This window comes from Ambystoma mexicanum, chromosome 4q (genome assembly GCF_040938575.1).
Source record: "Ambystoma mexicanum isolate Mex_15411 chromosome 4q, UKY_AmexF1_1, whole genome shotgun sequence".
Classification (NCBI taxonomy): domain Eukaryota; kingdom Metazoa; phylum Chordata; class Amphibia; order Caudata; family Ambystomatidae; genus Ambystoma; species Ambystoma mexicanum.
In genome coordinates, this window is record NC_090928.1 from 911,616,351 (window position 1) to 911,637,115 (window position 20,765).

Genomic DNA, 20,765 nt, shown 5'->3' on the forward strand with positions numbered 1-20,765 from the left:
ATGGCCAGCTTTTCAAGGAGTTTGCCCAAGAAGGGGGTAATGGAAATTGGGCGATAGTTGGCCGGACAAGAGGGATCAGCTGTGGGTTTCTTGAGGAGAGGATGCAAAAGGGAGTGCTTAAGAGGGGAGGGGAAGGATCCTGAGGCAAAGGAGTGGCTGCAGAAATCGGCAAGGGCCGGAGCGAGGGTATCAATGTGGTCCTTGATAGTTTTAGAGGAACAGGGATGAACCTGTTTTGATGAGGCTTTCATAGATCAGACTTGTCTAGCAACCTCATCAGTGGAGAAAAGAGGAAAGGAAGAGAAGGAGGAAGGGGGATGGCTGGAGGAGGGTCAGTGAGTACAGACGGAGAGGGGAGAGGGGACGGAGTGGAAGAGAGGGTGGACAAGATGTCCTGGGTTTTTGAGATAAAGTGAGAGGCCAGGGGATTGCAAAGAGCCTGAGAGGCAAGGGGAGGGGTAGAGACTGCAGCAGGGTTGGCCAGCTCCTTGCAGATTTTAAAGAGTTCGGCCGAGCTGTTAGATGCCGCAGAGACACAGGCTTGAATGTTAGGGGCTGTTTGGGTACAGTCCTGGCGCCTATGGCGCTGCTTGCTGCAGCGTAACGCTCACCGTGTTTTCAGCAGCTCCAGTCTTCAGCCACGCCCGCTTCAGTCCTGGGACTCCTGAAACAAGAAGACAAAAAGGATAAAGGTTAGAACAGGAGTTTTAACTTTAATCCTTACCTGAATCCTGATCCATTTCGCCACGGAACTGAAAGACAGAAGTCTTTGAAGCATCGCTTTGCATTCCTACGGCGCCGCGCTGAACTCACCTGCTTGGCAGTACTTCAGCATTCCATCACGCTCTCTCCATCTCGCGGCCGCCCTCCGACACCTAAGGAGACAAAGACAGCAAGGTGAGCAAGGGAACTCTCTAAGGCCATACAAGCTACCCCCAAGGACTTACCTGATTTACCACGGGAGGTACTCACCTCATTTCGGGTCGGCGCAGTCAACTCTGCTTCATCGCCGTACCCCGGCCCCTAAGGGGAAAAACACAATAGACTTACCTGAATCTTACCGAGTGCCATTTGGAAATCTTCGAGTGGATTAATCGGCAAATTGCAAGGAATCGGACAGAGTGAAGAGCAGACATTTGAACTCTTATGAACAATTGGACTTTAGAGTTAATACTGGAACTCACCAATTCCTCTACGCCAGTGAAGTAACTGGTCATCAATGCGCCCCGGCGGTCGACGCAGGATGGAGAGCTCATCCTTCCAAACCATCAGGTGAGACTAAGGAGGGGACATCAAGAGTGATCAGTGGGAAGACAACGGGAGTGGGGAAGGTGGGTTGACACTCAATTCCACGGGTGGTTAATTCCTCTTCTCCTTTGCAGAAGAATATTCTTGCGAGCCAGACAAACTAGGCTGAGCGGGCCAGTCCAGTCAGTCATCTCGGCGCTACACGTCACGCTGGTGGAAATAACAGCGGCCCAGTTCCGGTCGACGCCCCCGTGGGAACCAGGTGAGCGTAACAGAACGCAAAGCCTACCCACAAATACCCACCTGGGCGTCATGGAGACCTCAGAAACTGATCAGTTGGCCGAATTATTAGGGGAATTAAGGGCCAAAGTGCATTCCGCCCGCCAAGAAACCAATGCCCTCAGGAGGGAACTGATAGTGTCAAAAGAACGAACTGATGAGTTGGCCAGACAACTATTACAGAGCCAGGCTGGACAAACACATCTACCAGGACTTGGGGCAAGTCCAGCTCCTGTACCATCGAGTAACCCGGTGCACATAAATTTACCTGGAGCCGTTCCTTTGGCTCCGCCTGAACACTTTGCCGGAGACCCAAAAGGGTTTGCAACATTCATGAATCAATGCCGCTTGCACTTTTTATGTAGACCTGGAGCTTTCCCAAACGATCAGGCCAAGGTAGCCTTTGTACTGTCATATCTCAGCGGCAGTGCGGCGGATTGGTCCATTGCACTAGTTAACCAGGATGACCCGATTCTTTGAGATTTCCAGGGTTTTCGAACAAGCATGGAAAGACTATTCGCCCGACACTCCCGAGGACAGGCTTTGGACAACGAACTTTTATCCCTACGTCAAGGTAACCAGTATCTTTTATCTTACATTGCAACTTTCAATAGATTAGTAGTGGAAACCGAATGGCCTGAAGCCAAGCGAATCACATTATTCCATCGAGGACTTCGAGGAGAACTCAAAGATGTTTTGGCCCAAATCGTGAACCCGCCTCAAGACTGTGCTGAATATATAGATCTAGTGGTCCAGCTCGATCAGACTTCAAACCAGGAAGGCTGACCGAACCAAGTTTGAGAACAGGGTGTTGGTTAAAACCCACGTAAGCTCCAAGGGAGTAGATGTCTCAGAACCAATGCAAATAGGGGGGGTTAAAGGACCCCTAACCCAAAAGGAGAGAGATAGAAGACGGAAACTGCAATTATGTTTATATTGCGGAACTGCTGGTCATTTTCTTCGGAACTGCCCTGTAAAACCACCCAAGAAAGTTATAGGAGCAGCAGACGAAAACCATGTGAAATCTGACTCGGGAAACGACCACGCCCGGCAAGCGTAGAGGTCCGCTTGCCGAGCTTAAAGAAGGACACTCCGACCTCGCATTTCACCATACCCATGGTCCTTGTAGATCCAGAGCAGCCATCACGCATGCACGCGGTAAAGGTGTACGCAGACAGTGGAGCCATAGGAAATTACTTGGACTGGGAATTGGCTACCAGGATGAATCTATCTCTCACCCGCAAGACCACGGCCGATGTTGTCACCACTGTAGATGGAACGGAAATCGCCTCTGGACCCGTAACTCATTCCACTGCAGAGATGACATTGCTGTGTCAAGATGGGCATCGAGAGGCTATGATGTTTGACTTAATCAAGGCCCCACAGTTTCAGCTGATACTGGGGATACCTTGGTTGGAAAAACATAATCCCTGTATTGATTGGCGAGAGAAGAGACTAACCTTCCCAGAATGTGCTACCCAAGGAAAACTCAAAACTCAGTCCTGGCCCCAGTAATTCCAGTAGCCATGCAATTACCTGTTGAATACCAAGACTTTCAGGATGTCTTCCAAAAGGAACAGGCAAACACCTTACCACCTCACAGATCGTATGATTGTCAAATAGATCTTGTACCTGGAGCACAACCACCTTGCAGCAGAATCTATGCCCTTACGGAACCCGAAAATCTTCATTTGTGCCAGTACCTAGACCAGTACCTTGTTAATGGCTTCATTCGTCCATCCAAATCCCCTGCATCTTCAGCTTTGTTCTTAGTACCGAAAAAGGAAGGCAACCTTAGAACATGTATAGACTACCGCGCACTGAATCAGATAACCATCAAGAATCGATACCCACTGCCTTTGATCCCAGAACTACTAGACCAGGTGAAGGATGCTTGTATATACACGAAACTAGACCTTCGGGGGGCATATCATCTGGTACATGTCAAAGAGGGTGACAAATGGAAGACTGCTTTTCGCACCAAGTACGGACTATTTGAGTACCAGGTGATGCCCTTCAGACTATGCAATGCACCAGCAGCCTTCCAGTTCTTCATGAACGATGTCCTCCGAGAGCTTATCGACGTTTGTGTGGTCATTTACATCGACGACATCTTAGTATACTCTTCATCAGAACCTGAGCATGTAAAACATGTCCGAGCAGTCCTAGAGAAGTTACGCCAGCATAAATGATATGCTAAACTGGAAAAATGCATCTTCCACACTACGGAAGTGGAATTCCTTGGATTTATTCTGACCCCGAAAGGAATCCGGATGGATACACGAAAAGTGGATGTCATTCTTAATTGGCCTTCGCCAAGTTCAATCAAAGGAGTTCAAAGCATGCTTGGCTTTGCCAATTTCTACCGCAGGTTTATTCCGTACTTCTCGCACATTGTACATCCCATCACAACACTATTGCGAAAAAACAAACGCTTTGTGTGGACAGAGGAAGCCGAGAACGCCTTCCAAGAGTTAAAAGCTAAATTCACATCTGCTCCCATTTTAAGACACCCACGCCCCGAGCTTCCCTACATAGTGAAAACAGATGCATCCAGTTCAGCCATGGTAGCAGTCCTTTCCCAAAGGATCCCGAAACTAACCAGCTTCACCCAGTGGCGTTTTGGTCAAGAAAATGTTCAGCCCCCGAATTAAACTATGCCATAAACAACAAGGAGCTGCTGGCCATCAAGTCCGCCTGCAAGGCTTGGCGGCACTATCTACTGAGTGCCAGACATACCATCACGGTCATCACCGATCACCGCAACTTACAATACCTAAAGACAGCCAAAGCCCAATCTTCGCGCCAACTCCGTTGGGCATTGTTCTTCGCCGAGTTTGATTTTGTAATAACCTATCGACCAGGTTGTAAGAATGGTAAAGCAGACGCCTTGTCTCGGATTGGAATGGGAGAAGCAGAAATAACTTTAGAACCCGTACCCATGATTCCGGAACAGAGAATCCTTGGCCTGACTTCCATACAGACACTGGAGAACATTCAAAACAAGATCCACCAACGCTTTGATTCCGTTGCCCTACAGGACTGGGCAAAGAAAGGTCCAGAGTACTCTGTCATCGATGATTTACCTTATTACCAAGGCCGGCTATTTTTACCGCAAAAGGAACTACAGGAACTTGTCATTTCCCATTACCATGACACCTTAATAGAAGGGCATCCGGGTATTGCAAAAACCGAAGCTAAAATTAGGAAGCAATTTTGGAAAGGATGTCAAGTCATTTGTCATGTCTTGTGGCATTTGCGCACAAAATAAAGGGCAAAAGAAAAAACCTGCTGGATTATTGCAACCATTAGACATACCACCTACCCCTTGGCATACCTTGTCATTAGACTTCATCACGGATTTACCCCCGTACCAAGGTTACAATACCATTGTAGTTATTGTAGATCTTTTTTCTAAAATGGCCCACTTCATTCCTTTAAAAGGGATACCTTTACCTTCAGCTTCAAACCTGGCCAAGGAATTCCTTGAAAATGTTGTCCGCCTGCATGGCTTTCCTTCAGTGTTAATTTCAGATCGGGGCAGTCAATTCATTTCACATTTTTGGAGGAAATGCTGCCAACCGGCACAAATTCATGTTAGGCTTTCGACCAGTCACCACCCTCAGACCGACAGTCAAACGGAGAGGACCAACCAGACTCTTGAACAGTACCTCTGTTGTATGCTACATCAGTCTGAGGGGAATTGGAAAGACATTCTGTGGATCGCAGAGTATGCGTACAATAATTCCGTACACTCAGGAACTGGACAAAGTCCTTTTTTTACCAATTATGGGCACCATCCTCGAACCTCGGATTTGGACTCACCCCAGCATTTAGAGATGCCCGCAGTGGACCATCTCCACGCTGTTATTACACAAGCCTTTAAAGAAGCAACCATCCATTTGCAAAAGGCTAAGGAAAAATACAAAAAGGATGCGGATCAGCACAGAAGTGAAGCTCCTCAATACCAAATAGGGGACCAAGTATGGTTAGCCACTAAGCACTTACCACTCAAGGGGACTCGGACCTTTAACCCCAGGTATTTGGGACCTTTTTCTGTCAAGGCAATTATTAACCCAGTGGCCGTCAAGTTGGACCTACCTGCTCATATGCAAATCCATCCCGATTTCCACGTGTCTCTTTTGAAGCCAGTGCAACCAGGAACAAGGCTAACCACTCCACCTGAACCTATCCTCATAGACGGGGAGCCCGAGTTCGAAGTCAAGAATATTTTGGACTTAAAAAGAGTGAGATCAAAACTCTTTTACCTAATTGACTGGAAAGGTTATGGTCCACAGGAAAGGTCTTGGGAACCTAGTGACCACGTGCATGCACCTCGTTTAGTGAAGAGGTTCCATCGGGAATTTCCAGACAAACCACGGCCAAGGGGGAGAACGACTTTAGAAGGGGCCTTGAGGGGGAGTGCTGTCATGATGCCTGCCCCTGGAAGACCAGACCAGGCCCAGCAGCCCCGGAAGCAGGCATCATGCCACTTGGAGCAAGCCCAAAAGCCCCAGTTAGGGGCTGTTTGGGTACAGTCCTGGCGCCTATGGTGCCAGGCTCATAAAGATAAAGTCAGTCCTGGCGCCATGGGCGCCAGGCTCATTATTGATAACTTACCTGAAGCAGACCATGCTGCATACTCACCTGAGGCAGACCATGCTGCATGAAGACTCAAGCCAAATGAGGCTTAGGAGGGACTATTTTACTGAAGGGACTATTTTGTTACGTGGGTGGGGCTGTGGAAGAATACTTACCTGGATCTTCTTCCAAGGCTATTTAAACCACGCCCGGACAGCCACACGTGCTTCGCGTTATTCTGCTTGCTGCAGCGTAACGCTCACCGTGTTTTCAGCAGCTCCAGTCTTCAGCCACGCCCGCTTCAGTCCTGGGACTCCTGAAACAAGAAGACAAAAAGGATAAAGGTTAGAACAGGAGTTTTAACTTTAATCCTTACCTGAATCCTGATCCATTTCACCATGGAACTGAAAGACAGAAGTCTTTGAAGCATCGCTTTGCATTCCTACGGCGCCGCGCTGAACTCACCTGCTTGGCGGTACTTCAGCATTCCATCACGCTCTCTCCATCTCGCGGCTGCCCTCCGACACCTAAGGAGACAAAGACAGCAAGGTGAGCAAGGGGACTCTCTAAGGCCATACAAGCTACCCCCAAGGACTTACCTGATTTACCACGGGAGGTACTCACCTCATTTCGGGTCGGCGCCGTCAACTCCGCTTCATCGCCGTACCCCGGCCCCTAAGGGGAAAAACACAATAGACTTACCTGAATCTTACCGAGTACCATTTGGAAATCTTCGAGTGGATTAATCGGCCACTTGCAAGGAATCGGACAGAGTGAAGAGCAGACATTTGAACTCTTATGAACAATTGGACTTTAGAGTCAATACTGGAACTCACCAATTCCTCTACGCCAGTGAAGTAACTGGTCATCAACGCGCCCCTGCGGTCGACGCAGGATGGAGAGCTCATCCTTCCAAACCATCAGGTGAGACTAAGGAGGGGACATCAAGAGTGATCAGTGGGAAGACAACGGGAGTGGGGAAGGTGGGTTGACAGTCAGTTCCACAGGTGGTTAATTCCTCTTCTTCTTTGCAGAAGAATATTCTTGCGAGCCAGACAAACTAGGCTGAGTGGGCCAGACCAGTCAGTCATCTCGGCGCTACACATCACGCTGGTGGAAATAACAGCGGCCCAGTTCCGGTCGATGCCCCCGTGGGAACCAGGTGAGCGTAACAGGTACGGACAGAGAGACGGTATTGCCTTTGGGGTAGGCGTCAGGCCAGTTTGTCAGAGGATGAACAGGAATCCCTCCATTTTCTCTCAGCCGCCCTACACTTACGTTTAAGTGTAGCTATGTCAGAGTCATACCAGGAATTGCACTTGGCTTTGGACTTCAGGTGGATCCTCATGACGGGGGCAAGAACATCAAGAGTATCCTTAATAGAAGAATAGAGAAGAGACAGGGCTGTGTCAGGGTGTGAGTCAGCCAGAGGATGTGGGGGGGGGGGAGTAGGTGGCAGCAAAAGACTCGACTGACACACGCTTATGTACACATTTTATTCATCTTTTTCAAAATATAGCCAGCAAAATACACATGAAAATGAAGCAACCTTCTTCCCTAATTAAATATATACCCATTACCATACTGACCCATTTACACATTAACAATACATTAAAAAAGTCACTCACAAATCAAATGTACTCCTACTAAACTCATTATTTGTCTTCAAGCTTCTTATCAACAATTTTCCACACCTGTGTAGCAGCAATTATTACACCCTTACTGTATCCAGACAATCATTGCAACCAACATTGACAAGACTTTATACTTCTTAGATATTCAACATGTTTACTATAGTATTGTATATATGTCATTGTCATAGCACTGCATGAAGTCAATACATGTTTTGATGTTTCAATCCGTAAGTCGACAGGTGCAATCTTCTTTTGGGATCTGAAGTTATTATTTAATCTAAGGAGCATGAATGTTATTCTTTAGATAGGGGATGGAGTAATCTTTAAATAATCTTGTTTTTTTGTTGTAAATAAAGCCCATCTGTCCAAAAGTAGCAAGTGATTTCAATTTACTAACCTTTGCATAGCTTGTAACCCAATTCCATTTGTCATAGCACTCACTAAAGGATCAAACACATATCAAATGCCTTCCTCCCCCCTTGATATCCACCCAATTAAGGCAAAAGAATCCTCATTTGGTTTTTTAAAAAAATTCCAGAGTACAACTTTTATGTTGAGTCATGGCTAACCTTACAACATGTAATAAGTACAAATCCAGGGCATATACTAACTTTATAAATAGCTTCCCCCCATATATCTTTTTCAGGGTTGCTAATGAGATGAGCCCGAGCTCCAGTCTAAGTGCCTCTATTGAAGTAGATCCAGTTAGCCCAATGATCCTTCTCCAAATTGCACCTTCTGTTTTATCAGCCCATAAGGTATAATCCCTATATGAAGTCTGCAATGCATACAGCAATGATGGAATACACTACTGCTTCTCTACATTTAGCACACCTATAAGACTAAAGCCAGCTGTCTTTTTAGAAAATTGCGTTATGGCAGCTGAAAAGTGATAGTATCCTTGACCTTCTTTTCTTTATTAAAACTTCACTCTTCAGGCCAACCTCAATTTAATAGCCCAAATATGTATAACTACGTACTCTAGAAACATCACCCAAATGAAGCCTAATTCTTTCATGATTAGAACCTTTTTCCCCAAATGCCATATATTAGTTTTTTCCAGGTTTACTATCAACCCATTTTCTACCGCCTAGTCAAGTATGGCTTCCGCACTATGGCAAAAGCCAATATAAGTACTGCGGAAAACTGCGAAATGGTTGGCATATCATGATCATAATAACTTTATTCGGCCATCATGCCATCAAAGTGCATCCTAATACAAAAGCTTTAGTAAACAAAATCAATTTAGACACAATAAAAGAAAAACCCATCCTTTTCAGAATACCACAAATTCCACTTTTGTCCCAATTTGACGTTGACCTAAATATGTAAGGTTAGCCCAAGTTAAGGGTATATTCGCTGTGGGAATTCCATGTTGGGCAACAGAGTCCCACTTGTAGTCATTTGGCCTGCCTGCCTGGCCACCACTTTGTTGGGGGAGAATTCTCATTTATGGCTAATTTCCCTCACCTAGTGAGTACCCCAGCAGCTTTGCTGGATCTCTCGAGTAATTTATTTTCCACTTGGTAAGAGTGAGAGCTTATCCCCCACTCTTCCCTATGTTTTGCTATGTGTTTCTACCTGTTTTTGTGATTGTGGACTCTGAAGTACACCACTTCAGTAGCCCCCTTCTTTTTGTGTGTCGCACAGCACCTTCAGTGCCGTGGCACAGGGTTGTCTTTGAGACTTCCCTCGACTCCATTTCTGAGGTGACTACTGTCCCCCAGAAAAGGGTAAAGTTACCATTAACTTTACTTAGTCAATCTACCACAGATCCAGTACACCCCATCTTCCATGGAGTACTGGAAAGGGTTAACTCGTTTCCCTTTTTATCTGTACCTCCTAGAGCATTGTTTCACCCTTTTAACATTTAGGGCCTCATTACACGGACGGCGGTAAAATACCGGCACTGCCTTGGTGGAAAGGGGAATTACCGCCCTATTCCAAGGTTGGTGGGGCGGTAATTCCCCCTTCCCCCATTGCCCTTCCCCATTCCCATTTTTGCCCCATAGGGCATAATGGGAATGGGGAAGGTGCTAGTTACGGCAATGCAAATTGCGGTACCGTAATTAGCTCCCTGGTCCCTTTGCGGGTTGGTTTTTAACGCCTGCAAAAAGCAGGCGTTAAATTCTCCAACCTGCAAAGGGACCTCGTAGTAAGGCGGTAAGGTTTTACCGGAACCGGTAAAATACCGGTAACGGTAAACCCTTACCGCCGTCCGTGTAATGAGGCCCTTAGACTTGGCTGGTGGCAGTGGTATCTACCCTAACTTTTCTACAGCGATTATATTAGATAAACGTGGTACTGTTCTTGGCTATTATATTAGCCTCGAACATAAACCTGCTTGACCAAATCATCTTTCTTTTGGCTCCGGTTGGGTTTATTCGCCATTTCTTTTTGTTAAAGTCCTTCTTGTGTTTTACTTTGCGTGGCAAACTAGGTTTGCCTTCTATGTTCACCGTCTTTTGCCAGGCTTTCTGTTCAGAAGCCCTCCACCAGGCGTCTGGGTGTCTAGGTGGGCTGTATGTGAGGGAGGGGTGTAGTCACCCCCTGCACAGGATATCCTAGGAAACCCAAGTCGCACTTTGTCATGATTGGCCAAGGTAGTTGTCCGTTCTGGACAACCCCCCTGCTGGGTGATTGACAGCCAGGCTGTGTGAATGGGCGTTTTTCGCATAAAAGGCAGGTCTTTTGGGCTAGGAGTCAGAGAGTCGCCACTGGAACTACAAGGAACCGAAGAGAAGCTGAAAGAACGACGGCTGCTGCAACTACCCCGTCCCGGTGAAGCCCTGCTGCAGTCCTGAGCTATCTGCCCTTCAACGACTCGAAGAAGATCCAGTCCGGAGTCTTCTTCCCTTGAGCTTGGTGGGGATAACCAGCTCATCTTTTACAGCCAGAGGATCCTCTTCCGAGGTCGAAATCGCTGCACACTGCTGTAGTGGTCCGGATAGCCACCTGAAGAGCCTCTCCTGTGTTTAAGGAGCGCACCTTTTATTCCTTGTCGCTGCTGCCAGCTTCATCCCTGGGTGGTGCAGACCCCCTTCAGACGTCCTCCTTCACGACTAAGCTCCAGGAATCGTGGGTCTGCGGGAAAACAACAGGAACAACTGCCAGGGCACAAGTTGCACCATTGGAACAAGGTACTGTGTTCTGTTGAGGAAACTGGGTGAATCCCTTTTTCTTCATTTCCAAGGCTTGCCCTTGTCTTCCCTCCTTCTTATAACTTTTGATTCCGAACATTGACAATATCGAATTACTTTTGGCTACGTTGAATCGTGAACTGTCTGACCGTGTGATCTTCGGCAAGTGGCCCCGGTGTCTTTCGACCCTGGCTCGGGCCCTTTGACTTTTGAACTCCTGTCTCTGAATGTTTCTTGATTATGCCTGCCTAACCAAAATATTGCCTGTGATTTTCACTTCCAACTCCCTCTGGGTATCTCAGGTGCTAAGTGTGTTTTTGCCCCGGTAGCATTTCATGTAACGGATACACGTTTGTTTAATAGACCGAACTGTCAAGAAGTGATCACAATCGTATTTGCGGTAACGTGTTTTGTTCCTAACACCGGTTCATTCAAACACAGGGTACTTAACTTGAGACTTACTGTACAAAGTGAATTGGTTAGTTGTAGTATATTTAACATGTGGTTTTTGTTTGAGTATAATAGAAGTGTTGTGTTTATAACGAATGGTTTAAAAATAAATGTACTTATATTTTTCTACTGGAAAACTTGAGTCAGTGTTTGCTTGAGTCACAGTAATTGTGGTCCCTTTGTCTAATCTCTGCTTCTGCTCTTATACTCTTGAGATAAGCCTGGCTGCTCCCCCACTGCTACCACTCTGACTTAGTAGTACAGGCTTATACCAAAGGTAAAACTTGTATTGCCACCTTTAGTCTTAATTGTGTTTAGTGGTTCCTAAGGGCACTGCACGGGATTCTGCCTAACACTGGTGTACAGCGGTGAGGATTTGGAAGTAGAGTGATTACACTTAGAGTGCTGCTATTGCTTGGGTTCAACTAACCACAAGGCTAACACCACTAATTCTGTTTAACTAAGGAATCATGTCAAATATGGAAAACTACACTGAAGAGAGTCTGTTACTCTATGCTGCTGAGGTTCTGAGAACCATGTGTAGGGATAAGAATATCTCTGGTAAAGGAAAGAAATCTGAACTGGTTACAAAATAAATGGAAAAAACCTGAAGAGTGGGTCAGAAGGATCTACCAGTCCAGCAAATGTGGATTTTGATGTTTCTTATTCTGAGAGTGTTAATTGTGAAGAAGTAGATGAGTGCCTGCTAGGAAACCCTACAACTCCCTTGCCTGCTCAGAATGCACAACCTCTGTCCACAGGGACCCCCACAGGTCCTACACTTACTCCTGAGTTTATTGCACTTGAGAAAATGAGACTTGAATTGGAAGTGAAACGTATTGATGCACAAACTGCCATGAAACATCAACAGTTAAGGCTCAGAGAAAATGGAGCTGAGCCATGAACTAGAAATGAAGAAACTGGGCCTCATTACACGGTAGGCGGTAAACCATGGTGCTATTAGCACCATGGTTGCCGCCGGTACCATACCGGTACCACCATGGAGACAAGGGGAATTACCACCCCATTCCAAGGTTGGCAGGGCGGTAATTCCCCCTTTCTCCATGGCCCTTCCCCATTTCCATTTTTGCCCAATAGGGTTCAATGGGAATGGGGAAGGGGCTAATTACGGTACCTCAAATTGCGGTACCGTAATTAGCACCATGGTCCCTTTGCGGGTCCCAACTTTAACGGCTGGTCTAAACCAGCCGTTAAGGTCGGGATCCTGCAAAGGGACCTTGTAGTAAGGCGGTACGCGTTTACCGGTACTGGTGCCCCTACCGATACCGGTAAACCCTTACCGCCTACCGTGTAATGAGGCCCACTGTCTCTAGAAAATGCTTCTCTCCCAGAGTCCTCTAGGTCTTCAAGCCCTAAGAGACCCCATATGCCAAAGGAAATGATTGGTTTGTATGAGACTAAACTTGATATTTTGGATTGGTTAGCAATGTTTGAGTACAATCATGGGATTCAAGGTATCTCAGGGAATCATTTGATTCCTTGGCTTTTCTCTAGGTTCCCCCCTGTTGCAAGTGATGCTGTAATGGAGTTGGGGGAATAGGATAAAAAGGATTATGAATGTGTGAAACTAGCATTAATAGCTAGGTTTGGGAAGACCCCTTCCCAGTATCATAAGAGGTTTAGAACCCTCAAAAAGCATGATGGTACCCCTTGGGCTACCTGGGTGTGTGAATGTTTGAAAAACTTAGATGGTTGGGTTAAGGGTTACAAAGTGAACACTTATGAAGGTTTGAGGAATCTTGTAATGTTGGCGTCTATTTTTGATGTCTGCTCTCCTGAACCTAGACAGAAGTTGGCTGATTCAAAGGAGATAGATCCTAAGAAGCTAGCTAAGGCTGCTGACGTGTGGGTTGCCAACAGGGCGACTCACAAGGATTCTGGGGCTACTCAGAAGAAGGATGAGGGGAAGCAGCCAAAGAAAGACAACAAAGAGAATTCCAATCCAAAAGAGAGCCCCAATCATAACCAGGGTAAGCCACAAGGTAAACCAAATCAGGCTAGTGTACCACCTGGTTCCACAGCAGATGGAGGCCAGGGCAAACCCCCATTCCAGAGAGCATTTGGAAAATGCTTTATTTGTGGGTTGCCTGTTCATGTGAAAGGAGATCCCAAGTGTAAGGGTAAACCTTCAGGGATCAACACTGTATCCTTAGCCTTCTCCCAGGTTGTTGAAGTACCTATGACCAGTGGAAACGTTCAGCTACTAGCTGATGAGCCCATGAGAGTCTCAGCTAGCGTTTCTTTAGTGTCCTTGGGTCTTTGGGAATAACAGAACTTAGATGTCTATAACTCAATCCCAGATAATACTTAAGAGTATTATAAAGATAGTGTTCCTGTGAATGGTCAGGAGACCCCTGCCACCTGAGACACTGGAGCCAGCATAACTGTGGTTGATGAATGTTTTTTCAAAGTGGAGGATGTTGCTAAGGCACCCAAACACTTAACCAAGTTAGCTGGAGTCCCTGTGAAAATGGTTCCCCAGTTACCAGCTCTCATCCAGTGTAATGACATGACTGTCAGAATACCTGTAATTGTGCAAAATAACATACCTGGGAGGGTCCTGTTGCGTAATGACCTTAAAACTCTTGGAGTTGTGTCCAGCACCCTCAGGCCCCCCAGCAGAAGGAAGCAGGAGCTCACAAGGTCTGCAAGGGAGAGAACCTTAAGAGGCTCTCCTGGGGACATGATAGAGGAAGCTATCGCCCCAAGTCCACAGGACCTACTTACTGCCATTGCAGGACAAGAAAAGACAAAGGGGAAACCTAAGTATGCCAGCAAGAAACCAGCAAGCACTCCTGTGCCCTGAAGGACATCTCCAAGACTGTCCAAAGTCACACCTGTGACTCCCACACCAGCTGAGGCTGAATGTGAGGTTCAACCCTGTATGGTCAAACTAGATACTGAGGAATCAGATCTAGAAGAGGATCTTACCTTGGAAGGAGATCTTGACCCTGTTGACCATCCTGAGCTGCAGTCTTTACTGGAAGAAGGTGGGCCCAACAGAGAAGATTTCAGTAAGGGACACAGAGAGTGTCCTACCTTGGAAGGACTTCGCCAACAGGCAGCTTCTCAGCTCAATGGGACTGAGCCTGGGAAGTATAGGTTGCACTGGGAAGATGGCCTCTTGTACAGTGAACCAACTGAGTCAACCCCTGGAGACTACAGAAGACTTGTAGTACCTCTAGTGAGCCGACTCCAGTTTCTGCAGTTAGCCCACGAGGTACCTTTGGCTGGTCACTTAAGTTTTAAGAAGGCCAAAGAAAGGCTATCTCTGCACTTCTACTGGCCTAAAATGGGTACAGAAGTAGACAAGTTCTGCAGAAGCTGCCACACTTGCCAAACCTCTGGCAAGAGTGGATCCAAGAATGTGGCACCCTTAGTGCCTCTCCCAGTGGTGGGAATTCCTTTTGAGAGGGTTGGGATTGACATTGTTGATCCTCTTGACCCTCCCACAACTTCGGGCAACAGGTTTATCCTGGTTGTAGTGGAGCATGCCACTAGAGTTCCTGAAGCCATACCTATGAGGACTGTTACGGCTCCGGCTGTAGCTAAGGCCCTACTTGGTATTTTTACCAGAGTAGGTTTTCCTAAGGAGGTGATATCTGACAGGGGATCACATTTTATGTCCCACTACATGCAAACCATGTGAAAAACCTGTGGAGTCACTTACAAGTTCTCAACTGCATACCACCCCAAACCAATGGTTTGGTAGAGAGGTTTAACAGAACTATGAAGAGCATGATAGGTGCTTTAGAAGAAGCCCTTAGAAGCAAGTGGGACCTTCTTCTGCCATGCCTTCTCTTTGCATATAGGTAAGTCCCTCAGCAGGGAGTAGGATTCATTCCCTTCGAACTTCTCTATGGCCACCCAGTCAGAGGTCCATTGGCCCTGATTAAGGAGGGGTTGGCGAGTGCTCCTTCCCCCAAGCCAGTCAGAGTGACTGACTATGTGATAGGTCTCCGGAGGAGAATGTCACACATGACGGCAGAGGCAAGTGATAACTTGAAGGCTGGTCAAGCTCTGGTCAAATATTGGCATGACCAGAAGGCTAACATGGTTGAGTTTACTCAAGACCAGCTTGTTCTTGCTACTGTCCCTACAAGGCAGAGGGCCTTGCAGGACAAATGGACAGGACCCTTCAAGGTTGTGGGTAAACTTTGAGAGGTGAACTATGGCAATCCTAAGGAGGCTCCCAGAGTCTTTCACACCAACCGTTTAAAGGCTTATGTCTCCAGACCTGACATAGGAGTTTTGCTTCTAGCTTCAGCTCAGGAGGAGGAGGAGAGTGAACCTCTACCTGACCTCCTCAGAGGCTTACCTTTAGATGAGTAAGTGGAAGGAGTTAATCTCTCTTCCATTTTCACATCTGACCAGCAGGATGAGTGCAAATTACTGTTGAATCAGTTTGCCTCCCTGTTCTCACTTTCACCAGGCTTGACCCCTTGGGGCCAGCATGACATACACACTGGTGACTGTTTGCCTGTCAAAAGTAGGGGGTACAGAATGTCAGACCATGTCAGATCCCACATAAGGAATGAGGTCAACAAGATGCTTGAACTCGGGGTAATAGAACCCTCTACTAGCCCATGGTCTAGCCCAGTTGTGCTTGTACCAAAGGCAGGATCCAAGGAGTTGAGATTCTGTGTGGACTATAGAGCTATAAATGCAGTGACTACGACTGATGCCCATCCTTTGCCTAGGACAGATGAGCTGGTGGACAAACCTGGTGCAGCCAAGTACCTCAGCACATTTCACCTAACGTCAGGCTATTGGCAAATACCTCTGACAGACCATGCCAAGGAGAAAACTGCATTCTCCACCCCAGCTGGCCTCTACCAATTCAAGATAATGCCTTTTGGATTAAAGAATGCACCTGCTACATTTCAGAGGATGGTCAATCAAGTTCTGAATGGGATGGAGGACTTCTGCATGGCATACTTGGATGACATTGCAGTGTTCAGCCCTACATGGAAAGAACATGTTGAACACCTAGGTTATGTATTGCAGGCGCTTGAACAGGCCCATTTGACCATAAAGGCAAGCAAATGTCAAATTGGTCAGGGTTCAGTGGTCTATCTTGGACATGAGATAGGAGGCGGTGAAATAAGGCCACTGCCTAGCAAAGTACAAGCTTTACAAAACTGGGCCACCCCTACTACTCAAACCCAAGTGAGAGCCTTCCTAGGTCTCACGGGGTATTATAGGAACTTCATAGAGAACTATGGGACCATAGCTTCTCCCTTGAATGTCATCTCCTCTCCCACATTTCCTAAAAAGGTCAGGTGGAATGAGGAGTGCAATCAAGCCTTTGAAGGCCTAAAGAAAGCCCTTTGTCAAGCTACAGTCCTAAGAGCTCCTGACTATCACCAACCCTTCATTGTACAAACTGATGCTTCTAATGTAGGTATAGGTGCAGTCCTTAGTCAACTGGATGAGAAAGGAAGGGAACACCCCATTTGTTTCATCAGCAGGAAGTTAAAGGATCCTGAGACTAGGTGGGCAACAATAGAAAAAGAATGCTTTGCTATTGTGGGGGCACTGAAGAGGTTTAGACCATACTTGTATGGATCTATATTCACTATTCAGACTGACCACCAACCCTTGAGATGGATGATGCTAATGAAAGGGGAAAACCCAAAGTTACTCAGATGATCAATCTGCCTGCAAGGATTAGATTTTTCCATTGAGCACAGAGCAGGAAGTCACCACCAAAATGCTGATGGTCTCTCTAGGATGTTTGTAACTGACTAGAGGTATGAGGTCCATCCAGGAGTGGATTAAATCCTCCTGTCCCTTAGTCTGGGGGGGCGAGTGTTAGAGAGAATTCTCATTTATGGCTAATTTCCCTCACCTAGTGAGACCCCCAGCAGCTTTGCTGGATCTCTGGAGTTTATTTTTTTCCACTTGGTAAGAGTAAGAGCTTTTCCCCCACTCTTCCCTATGTTTTGCTATGTGTTTCTACCTGTTTTTGTGATTGTGGACTCTGAAGTGCACCACTTCAGTAGCCCCCTTCTTTTTGTGTGTCGCACAGCACCTTCAGTGCCGTGGCACAGGGTTGTCTTTGAGACTTCCCTCAACTCCATTTCTGAGGCGACTACTGTCCCCCAGAAAAGGGTAAAGTTAGCATTAACTTTTCCTAGTCAATCTACCATAGATCCAATACACCCCACCTTCCATGGAGTACTGGAAAGGGTTAACTTGTATCCCTTTTTATCTGTACCTCCTAGAGCATTGTTTCACTCTTTTAACATTTAGACTTGGCTGGTGGCAGTGGTATCTACCCTAACTTTTCTACCGCGATTATATTAGATAAACGTGGTACTGTTCTTGGCTATTATATTGGCCTCGAACATAAACCCGCTTGACCAAATTGTCTTTCTTTTGGCTCCGGTTGGGTTTATTCGCCATTTCTTTTTGTTAAAGTCCTTCTTGTGTTTTACTTTGCATGGCAAACTAGGTTCGCCTTCTTTGTTCACCGTCTTTTGGCAGGCTTTCTGTTCAGAAGCCCTACAAAATGCACCTGGGTGTCTAGGTGGGCTGAATGTGAGGGAGGGGTGTAGTCACACCCTGCACAGGGTATCCTAGGAAACCCAAGTCGCACTTTGTCATGATTGGCCAGGGTAGTTGTCCGGCTGGACAACCCCCCTGCTGGGTGATTGACAGGCAGGCTGTGTGAATGGGTTTTTTCGCATAAAAGGCAGGTCTCTTGGGCTAGGAGTCAGAGAGTCACCACTGGAACTACAAGGAACCGAAGAGAAGCAGCGTCCCTGTGAAGCCCTGCTGCAGTCCTGAGCTATCTGCCCTTCAACGACTCAGAGAAGATCCAGTCCGGAGTCTTCTTCCCTTGAGCTTGGTGGGGATAACCAGCTCATCTTCTACAGCCAGAGGATTCTCTTCCATGGTCGAAATCGCTGCACACTGCTGTAGTGGTCTGGATAGCCACCTGAAGAACCTCTCCTGTTTTTAAGGAGCGCACCTTTTATTCCTTGTGCTGCTGCCAGCCTCATCCCTGGGTGGTGCAGACCCCCTTCAGACGTCCTCCTTCACGACGAAGCTCCAGGAATCGTGGGTCTGCGGGAAACCAACAGGAACAACTGCCAGGGCACCAGCTGCACCATTGGAACAAGGTACTTTGTTCTGTTGAGGAAACTGGGTGAATCCCTTTTTCTTCATTTCCAAGGCTCGCCCTTGTCTTCCCTCCTTCTTATAACTTTTGCTTCCGAACATTGACAATATCAAAGTACTTTTGGCTACGTTGAATCGTGAACTGTCTGACCGTGTGATCTTCTGCAACTGGCCCCAGTGTGTTTCGACCCTGGCTCGGGCCTTTTGACTTTTGAACTCCTGTCTCTGCATGTTTCTTGATTATTCCTGCCTAACCAAAATATTGCCTGTGATTTTTGCCTCCAACTCCCTCTGGGTATCTCAGGTGCTAAGTGTGTTTTTGCCCCGGTAGCATTTCATGTCAAAGAAACGCGTTTAGTAGACCGAACTGTCAGAAAGTGATTGCAAACGTATTTGCGGTAACGTGTTTTGTTCGTAACACCGGTTCATTCAAACACAGGGTACTTAACTTGAGACTTACTGTACAAAGTGAATTGGTTAGTTGTAGTACATTTAACGTGTGGTTTTTATTTGAGTTTAATAGAAGTGTTGTGTTTATAACGAATGGTTTAAAAATAAATGTACTTATATTTTTCTACCGGAAACATTGAGTCAGTGTTTGCTTGAGTCACAGTAATTGTGGTCCCTTTGTGTAATCTCTGCTACTGCTCTTATACTCTTGAGATAAGCCTGGCTGCTCCACCACTGCTACCACTCTGACTTAGTAGTACAGGCTTGTACCAAAGGTAAAACTTGTATTGCCACCTGTAGTCTTAATCGTGTATAGTGGTCCCTAAGGGCACTGTACGGGATTCTGCTTAACACACTTCCCATGTCCCAATTTACTGTTCTGCAAACCTAAAAAGGCCAGTTTAATGCTATCAAAGGTATTCTTGCCATTACTTGGGATTCTGCAACATCCCACTATAGATACTCTAGATACAAAGGGGCAACCTCCAGTAGTTCTTAACCAGAATAAGCATTTATTTAGTAGGGTGTCCCTTTGCTCTAGCTTGTTTTCTGCCAATTTGGTTACCCCATGGAGATAAACTATGGCACGTTTAGGACTTCCAAGGTCAGGGGGCTTATACATACCCCTTCCTTCTAGGGCGTTCAATGCCCATGGTAGTTGGGACGTGAGCCACTGGTGGCAGAATTATTAACCTGGGATTAGAAACCCTACCACTCTCCCTGGTCATAGCATTGGAGTCACATGATTGGTTATTAGTGAGAGATTCCACAAATACCAAATGATGGAGGGCCGCAAACCCTTCAGAGGTGGCCGAATCCATGGAGACCAGTTTGGTAGGGCGTTCCGGGGTTTGATCTTATACCACTTGGCGGCAGTTGTAACGTCCAGGGGCTCCCCCTGTGCACTTCCTTCTCCCGTCATTTGGACTTCTAGCAATGTTAGTAGCAGTTTTCTAATGGCTGCCAGCTCTGCAAGAACGTGGTTGCACCCACACCCCCTTGATGAGTAGACCTCCTCAATAGGTCGATCAACAGTCATATTGTTGTCATGGTTACTAGCACCGCTTGAAGATTTAGGTGGCTTGACAGGCTGGAGTGGGGTTAGGTGAAGGAAGGAGCTAGACCCCAAGCTTGTGGATGAGAGAAAGTCACTCCAAAGGCTACTATGGGATTTTGAAGAAGGTTGGTCTCCTGTTGCATTTTGGGTCAGACTGTCCTCTGCAGCCATGGATGGTGCCAGTGGGGGCAAGGGAATATGGAAGGGGAAGAGAGTCAGTAGTGAGTGCCAAGTCCACAACCAGGCTGCGGGACAAGGGGAGAGTAAATTGCAGCCAGCATCTGCGCTGGTCACCTCACTTGCTGGTATCACCGGCTTCCCTGTCCCCAGGTTCCTTATGTCAGTTGGCAGATGCTAAATAGATCCACTGGGGACCGGGTGGGGATGATTGGCTCACAGTCCAGGGGGTTATCAACAAGGGTCAGGAGATGAGAATTGTTTGAGCCCACTGGGCCCTTTTCCTTGTCACGAGTATTGACACTACACATGGAGTTCTCGATGATAAGCACTCTTTTGTTTGTGGCAGGGTCTTTTTGGGTCTTCATAAAACCTCCTGCACCAGGGAACAAATCGTACAGACCACCCAAATTAATGTACAACACACTCTTATTACACTTCTCTTGGGCTCTTGCCACCCTCCTATGGTGTCTTGGCTCCCTAGGTGCTGTTGGGCCTTTTCTGTGGGTAAATTGACTATCACTGCCATGTTTGTGATTGGGCTTGTTGGCAAATGTCCTGATTACCCCCAAAATAGAGTAAGTGGTAACCGTCAAGGGAATC